This window comes from Giraffa tippelskirchi, chromosome 11 (assembly GCF_054371585.1).
Source record: "Giraffa tippelskirchi isolate mGirTip1 chromosome 11, T2T-mGirTip1v1.2.pri, whole genome shotgun sequence".
In the NCBI taxonomy this organism is placed as follows: Eukaryota; Metazoa; Chordata; class Mammalia; order Artiodactyla; family Giraffidae; genus Giraffa; species Giraffa tippelskirchi.
The window spans coordinates 96,398,884-96,407,987 of NC_137285.1; positions in this window are offsets into that span (position 1 = coordinate 96,398,884).

The window sequence follows — 9,104 nt, forward strand, 5'->3', positions numbered from 1 at the left end:
TTTACCTGTCTGGAGAAGGAAATGGCAACCCACTCCAGTATTCTTGCCAGAGAAATCCCATGAACAGAGGAGCCTAGTAGGCTACAGTCTATGGGGTCACAAAGGGTAGGTCATGACTGAGTGACTGAACAATAACAACAAATTTACCGGTAATATTAATAAAATCCAATGTTTTTCCCCAGTGACTCAGCAGTAGAGAATCTGCCTGAAATGAAGGAGCCGCAGGAGATACAGATTTGATCCCTGGGTCAGGAAGATCCCCTGGAGGGGAGCATTGCAACCTACTCCAGTATTCTTCCCTGGAGAATCCCATGGACAGAGGAGCCTGGTGGGGTTACAGTCCATAGGGTCACAAAGAGTTGGACATGACTGAAGTGACTTAGCAGCAACAAAACTTTATTCATTATTTCTACAAAAATAAAGATTAAAAAGAAAGTGAATAATTTGAGAGAATCATTTGCAGATTTCTAGGCATAGATAAAGAAAAAGCTGTGGTTATTATAAGTAGTCTTTGTTGAGATATTACCTTCTCTATAAAGCCAATACTCAACCACTTCACCTAAAACAGCAGCTGTCCATGCCAACTGTCCATGCCGACTCCAAGCAGTCTAAGTCCTGCATATTCTGCTCTACTTTTTAAAAGCATTTATTGCCTTTAAATAAACATAATAATGCTTAGCTGGAAGTAGGAGCTCAGAAAATACTTGTTCAATAGATAAATATATCCACAGCTATTGTGACAGAGAGAATTCTAAGATGAACTCTAAGATTCTCACTTTCTACTTGCACTTCCTGAATAATCACCTCCATTTGAGTGTGGGCAGGACCTGTGACTAGGATGGGACATCATTCCCAACTCTCAGGGTTGGTTATGTTCTCTGGCAAAGGTGAAAGAATTTTATAGATATGATTGTGTGTGTGTGTGTGTGTGTGTGTGTGTGTGTACGCACGCGCGTGCGTGTGCGTGCTAAGTTGCTTTAGTTGTGTCCAACTCTTTGAGACTCTATGGACTATAGCCCATCAGGCTCCTCTGTCCACGGGATTCTCCAGGCAAGAATAACTGGAGTGGGTTGCCATAACCTCCAAGGTTCTTTGCAACCAAAGGATCAAGCCTGCATCTCCCACAGCTCCTGCATTGCAGGCGGATTCTTTACTGCTGAGCCACCGGGGAAGCCCGTGATTAAGGCCCCTAAAATAATCAAAAGAGATTATTGTGGGTGGGCCTGACCTAACCAGGAACTGGATTCTGCTCTACCCAGTGAGCTCAGAGGACAAGATGGCAGCATCAGCTGACACCCTGTGAGACCCTGAGTAGAAGGCCCAGTTAAGTTGTACCCAGATTCCTAAGCCACAGAAACTGTAAGATGATAAATATATGTTGAGCTGTTAAACTAGTGGTGATTTTTTTATGCCACAATGGAAATACTCATTCAGCTTAGAATTCACCTGATGTTGAAAAGACAGTAAGGAAGAACCAAGAAACTCATGGGACTTTTCTCCCTGGTAGGAAGCTTTCACTTGGCCTCTGATAGATACCTCCTCTAGTAGCCTCACATTTCCTGGGACCTCTATAACGATGATCTCGACTCCCCCTCAGTAACCTTCTTAGACACCAGTATAGTCTTTCTCTAAAAATTTTAATTTGTATAGCTCAGATGACAGGTTTTTCCTGCCTTCAGAAATATATGTGAATTTGGTGGGAATTCCAACATCCCTTCATGACTGAATCTTCCTCCCTCCGCATGGTCCCTAAGAGTTTCTACCTTATTTCTTCTCAGTTCCCTCAGTCTCTTTCCTGCATTACTTACAATAACTATTTGTAACCCTGACCAAAAATTAAGATCCCTGTGGAACTTTTCAGAGACACTGAGGCATGTTTATCTCTAGAGATTCTGACTTCATTGCTCTATGATGGGATCCATGCATAAGCATTTTCTTAAAAGCTCTCTGGAACATCCTAAAGTGCACCCAAGTAGAACATCTATGATTTAAGACATTTAGGTTTGGCCCATCCTTTGGTCTTTACAAGAAATCAAGCCTGCTATTCATGCTTTATTGATGGTAGATTTACTGCAGGTTTGCGGAGGTCACAAGGAGGGAATTATGTTGAGAAGTGTGTGACTGTTCACTATCTCATCTCTTCTTTTCCTCTCAAGGCTACCCTCTCCCACTCAGCTGCTTCCCCAAAGCTCATGCTCCCCATGGAACCCTCCATGTATGGTCAAGTTATCTAAAAAGTATAACCCAGCCAGCTGGCCCAACCCCATCTTCAGATCCCTGTGTACTGGAGAGCAGTCACATCAGGCTTTCTGAGGTTCCTTGGGCATATCTGTGTCTTGGTATATTTGGCCATCATTCTCTCCATCCACAGTCACTGAGCCTTCTACCTCTCTCCTTTACTCCCTCCACTTAATCAATGTTTTATCCCCACTAAGATCCCTCCCTAGTCGCCCAATCCATCTGCTCCCATAAGGAATTGCCACTCTCCTGAAAGTGGTTAACTTCAACAATATTCTCACCGAGACCTTCAATTCCTTCATCCCCCTGTCTTCTTATGACACTACCCAACAAGCTACCAATTTAGTGTTTCTGGTGAAATTCAAACAGAATGAACTGGTGAAACTCCAAAGGTCTGGTTGCTGACTTCCACTAGACATTTGCTAACCTTGCACTATTAATAGTTAATATTGAACACACCGTATATCAAGAACTTTGCACTGTGGTTTAATATTTAATATTAAATTTAATATTTAAATATTTAATATTCCACATCTGCATATGATACATATTATTATTGGTCCCATTTTGTGGATGTCAAAAATAAGACCTACAAAAAGTTGCATAGCTGCTGATAAGTTTTGAGCCTGGGTTTGTCTGACTCTGCAGTCCTAACTCTGAGGTTCTATAGTTTTCTGAGCTCACAGTGGGTAAGCTCTTGGTTTTACTGAATCTATTTTCAGACTTACTAGTGATAGCACAGTTCTTCCTCCTTTCCTTCTGTCTCAAAGAATAGGTCTCTCCCCACCAACCCCCAGTTAATTGCTCCTTTAATGGACTATATCTTAATTTTCCCCTCCTAGGGTCATTTTAGTTCAACAATTCCCTTTATCTGGGTCTTTAATCTGCTCCTCACTAATATGGCCTTATAAATAGACCCCAAACTCAAGAACTCAGCTGGATACTAGACACAGATCCTTCTGAATGCCTTTTAGGCAACCCAAATGTAACCTCTCCAAAATAGACAGGTTTATTCACCAGATTTTGTTCCTCAACCCACATCTACTGCCTACAGGTCTGTTCTATTGGCATACATTCATGCACTAACATATGTGTGTGCATGCTCAGTCACTTAGTTGTGTCGGATTCTTTGTGACCCCATGGACTGTAGCCCGCCAGGCTCCTCTGTCCATGGGATTTCTCAGGCAAGAATGTTGGCTAGGTTCAAAACAGACCCAGGCTCAAAACTTATCAAGAGCTATGCAATCTTTTGCAGTGGGTTGCCATTTTCTTCTCTAGGAGGTCTTCCCAACACAGGGATCAAACCTTCATCTCTTGCATTTCCTGCATTGCAGGAGGATTCTTTCCCACTAGTGCCATCTGAAAGCCCCTACTAACATATAGACGTACTTAGTTTAAAAACCTCTCATAAGCCGAAGTTCATAACAATGACTCAAGTCTCGCTATTATTAATATCAAAATAATTCTTTTTCTATTAATGGACTAGTAAGCTCCAGCATTAAGCCAGCAATATTAATAAAAATTGCATTATGTAGGTAATTACAAACTCTGCAATTACACTAATAAATATAAAATTTCTGAGGTGACTAGAAACTTGGAAAAAGTTTAGGCCTCACTGTCTACACTCCGCTGTTGTTGTTCAGTCACTCAGTCGTGTCTGACTCTTGGTGACCCCCATGGACTGCAGCACGCCAGGCTTCCCTGTCCTTCACCATCTCCCGGAGCTTGCTCAAACTCATGTCCATTGAGTTGGTGATGCCATCCAACCATGTCGTCCTTTGTCATCCCCTTCTTCTTCTGTCTTCAGCCTTTCCCAGCACCAGTCTTTTCTAATGAGTTGGCTCTTTGCATCAGGTGGCCAAAGTAGTAAAGCTTCAGCTTCAACATCAGGCCTTCCAATGAACATTCAAGATTGATTTCCTTCTTGGTTATTACAAAAGTTATCTCAAACTGGTAGTAACACTTATTTTGTTTTTAGAAGTCAACATGGTATGAATGGAGATTGTTAAAAATAAAAATGTACTGTGAGGTAATAAAATAGTATATCAAGGCACACTGAACACAGCATATAAAATTCGTCCATATCTCCTAAGCTATAGGCTTTGTGAAAGCAAGATGGTTATACATTCTGCTCTGTACTACATCCCAACACCTAATATAATGGCGAGGGCTTGATTAATATTCGATACATACTTATTAAGTTAATAAATCAATGGGAAAACCTTGTGTAATTGTTAGGATAGTAACAAATAGAGTCCAACTGATGCTTGTTTTTTATTCATATAACAATACTGAGCAGTCAAGAAGCCTCCTCTGCATAATCATTCAGGGATCCAGACTAATGCAGGCTCTGTCACCTTCATCTTGTAGCTGTGATTAATAACTTTGATTAATTCCTTGGAGGTTGTCTCCATTCCAACCAGTCAGAGGAGGAAACCTCATGAAGGTGTGTCTCATGAAGGAATGCCTCATGAAGTTTACAGGTAAATCTTGAAATCAGTGCATGTCACTTCTGTGCACATTCCAGTGACTAGAACTCAACCCCAGGGCCACAACCTATGTAAAGGAAACCAGGACATGTAGTCCAGCTGTGTGCCCAGAAAGAAGAGGTGATCACGGATTTTGGAAATAGTAGAGACTATTTCCACGTGTGATGTCCTACACCTTTGAGGAGGCTGGAACCAGACTCCATCTTGCCTTCTTCAAGCAAAATATTATGGCCTACATTAAAAAATAAAAACAGGTATTTATTTACCCTTCTGCTGTATAAGCAAAAATAGGTAAAAAAAAAACTCATGCAAAACAAGGATTGAGGCTATTATCCATATCAATTCCTGGTGCTTCCATTTACTCTCCCTTCAAAACTAAGGACTTGATGCCTTCACCAATACTTCCCTCTTTCTCATTCAAACATTCTAACATATGATCTGTCACCCAATGTATCTTATTCCAAGTCAGCAATAAGACTTAAATTCAACTTCTTCTCTCTAATTCTATTGTTTATTCCTTATTACAGGAACAAATCATTGACTTTAAGAGATGTGATGGTTTATGAAATGATCTTCTTGCCATTAGTGACTCTTTCATGCAATTGATTAAACATCTTTCTTCCATTAAATTTATATTACTGAAAGCAAAACCACCAGGTCCCATCCCAGGTTAATAAAGAAAAACAAACAAAGCATGTTCTATCATGGGGGCCCACTGATATTTTCAAAAGAATAGAAATTCCAAATGAGATAATTGTCCGGGTAAAGCTTTCTCTTGGGGGTATAAGACTATATCAAAATTCAGAGCAAGAATATGGACTTTTTCCCTTGAACCTGAATGCATTCTGTCTCCCTGTGATTCTCAAGAAATTATCATCACTATCATTATCATCATCCAGTCAGTTTTAACTCACCCTCCCACACATATATCCCAGTATTCTCTTTGTTTACTTTGTCTCAGGAATTCACCCACCAGACAACCCAATTTTACAAGATTATCTTATTTCTCAAGTTCATTGTGTGTTCCAAAACTTCCTGCTGGAGCTGTACATGCTTCATCTTTGGGCCTTTTAGCTCATTTGGTCACTACTTAAAACCACAAATGAATCTTGCTGAGATTTCTCTAAGCCAGACAAGGTCAAGATGCCACAGAACTCAAGAATAATGTTGCTGCATCATAGTGGTATGTGTCCTTGGTAAGCAATAATAATTCTAAATGCTGATATTCAGCTCTGACTCAAAGACAAGGGCTCCAATCCTGGGATAGGAGTGAGTGAGACATGAGGGCTTATTTTTCATAAACATTCTTTACTCTTTATACATCTGATGAGTTGTTCATTGTGTGTTCATACTATCTGAATGTCTCATTTCTGCTTTTACTTCCCACTTGATCCCTTTATCCCTTCCCAGTCCATGAGGCCATTGGAATTTCTGAAACCCAAAACTCTCTTAGTCTATAAATTATAATTCTAAAACTTTTTAGTGAAACACAGATGATTTTCTTTAAGGAAGTTCCCTTGGGGGTGTTAAACCACCTTAAGTTTTACTTCTTTTCTGTACATGGTGAAATATGCATTGATTCTTTACACATTGTGTTTTTAAACTTACCATCTTCAACATCAATACTGTAACTTACTCTTACAAATGAGGAAACTAAAGCTAGAAAGTCTCATTCCTAAGTCTGCACAGCTAAGTGATGTAAACCAATGAGTATGGGATCCAAACCCAGTTCTATAGAACTAAAAGCCTTGGCATTCTTGCTGGAGACGGTGAGGAGAAAAGAGAACCTTCCCACATTGTTGGTAGGAATGTAAATTGGTGTAGTCACTATGGAGAATAGTATGGGTATTCCTTAAAAAATTAAAAATAGAGCTACCATATAATCCAGAAATCCCGCTCCTGTACATATATCTGAAAAGGACAAAAACTAATTTGAAAAGATATATGCACCCAAATGTTCATAGCAGCCGTTTTTTCTACAAAAGCCAAGACATGGAAACAACTGAAATGCCCATCAACAGATGATTGGTATAAGAAGATGTGGTACATATATAGAGTGGAATATAACTCAGACATAAAAAATGAAATATTGTCATTTGCAGCAATGGACATAGAGAATATTACACTAAGTGAAGTAAATCAGACATAGAAAAATACTATATGTATTACTTATGTGTGGAATCTGAAAAGTGATAAAAATTGAGACTATATATAAAATAGAAACACATTCACACACATAGAAAGTGAATTTATGGTTACCAAAGGGGAAATGGAAGGTGGGAAGGGATAAATTAGGAGAATGAGATTAACAGATACAAACTCCTATACATAAAATAGATAAACAACAAGGATTTACTGTATAATTCAAAAATTACTGAATCATTTGCTGTACACCTGAAATGAACAATATTGTAAATTAAATATACTTCAATTTTTTTTTTTTAAAAAGCAAGAACAAGTCTAAGAGAGAACTTTATAGCAATATAATCTTATCTTAGGAAACAAGAAAAAGCTCAAATAACTAACTTTACACCTAAAGAAACTAGAGAAAGAAAAATTTTTTTTAAATGGTAAAAGGAAAGAAATCATAAAGATCAGAGCAGAAATAAACAGAGATAATAAACAATAGCAAAGATCAGTAACACTAAAAGCTGATTATTTGAGAAGATAAACAGAATTGATAAATCTAGCCCTTCTAGAAAAGAAGGCAAAGGACTCAAATCAATACAATTAGAAATGAAAAAGGAGTTACCACAGGACATTACAGAGATACAAAGGATCATGAAAGACTACTACAAGTAACTATATGCCAATAAAATGGACAACCTAGAAGAAATGGACAAATTCTTAGAAAGGTACAACCTTCCCAGACTGAACCATGAAGAAATAAGAAATATGAGCAGATGAATTACAAGTACTAAAATTGCAACTGTGATTTGAAAATTTCCAACAAACAAAAGTCCAAGACCAGATGGCTTCACAAGATAATTATATCAGACATTTAGAGAGCAGTTAACACCTATCTTTCTGAAACTTTTCCAAAAATTTGCAGTGGAAGGACCACTCCTAACTTCATTCTACAATGCCACCATCACCCTGACACCAAGGCCAGACAAAGATATCTCGAAAAAGAAAACTAAAAGTCTATTTTGCTGATGAACATAGATGAAAAAATCTTCAACAAAATACTATCAGATTGAATCCAACAGCACATTAAAAGGATCATATGCCATGATCAAGCAGGATTTATACCAGGGATACAAGGCTTTTACAATATCCACAAATCAATTGGTGTGATACACCACGTCAACAAACTGAAGAATAAAAACCATATGATCATTTCAATAGATGCAGAAAAAGCTTTTGACAAAATTTAACACCCATTTATTTTAAAAAAACCTCTCACAAAGTGGGCATAGAGGGAAACTACATCAATATAATAAAGAATATATACAACAAAACCACAACAAACATTATTCTCAATGGTGATGAGCTGAAAGCATTTCTTCTAAGATCAGACAAGACAAGAATGTCTGCTCTCACCACTACTATTCAACATAGTTTGAGAAGTCCTAGCCACAGTGATCAGAGAAGAAAAAGTAAAGAAAAAAGAATCCAAATTGGAAAAGAACAAGTAAAACTGTCACTGTTTGAAGATGACATGATACTATTAATATACATAGAAAATCCTAAAATGTGCTACCAGAAAACTATTAATACTAGAGTTCATCAATGAATTTGGTAAATTTGCCGTATACAAAATTAATACACAGAAATACCTTGAATTCCTATACACTAACAACAAAAGATCAGAAAGAGAAATTAAGGAAATAATCCCATGTATCATCACATCAAAAAATACCTAGGAATAAGCCTACCTAAGGAGACATAAAACATGTACTCATAACACTATAAGATACTGATGAAAGAAATCAAAGATGATGTAAATAGATGGAGAGATACACCATGTTCTTGGATTGGAAGAATCAATGTTGTCAAAATGACTGTACTACCCAATGCAATATACAGATTCAATGCAATCCCTGTCAAGTTACCAAAGGCAGTTTTTCATACAATTAGAACAAAAAAATTTACAATTTGTATGGCAACACAATAGACTACAGACAGCCTAAGCAATTCTGGGAAAGAAAAATGGAGCTTAGGGATGAGGCTCCCTGACTTCAGACTATACTAGAAAGCTATATTCCTCAAAAATGATGATATTGGCACAGAAACAAAAATATACATCAGTGGAACAGGATAGAAAGCTTAGAGATAAATCCATGCATCTATAGTTACTTAATCTATGACTGGATGCAAGAGTTGGACCATAAAGAAGGCTGAACACTGAAGAATTGATGCTTTTGAATTGTGGTG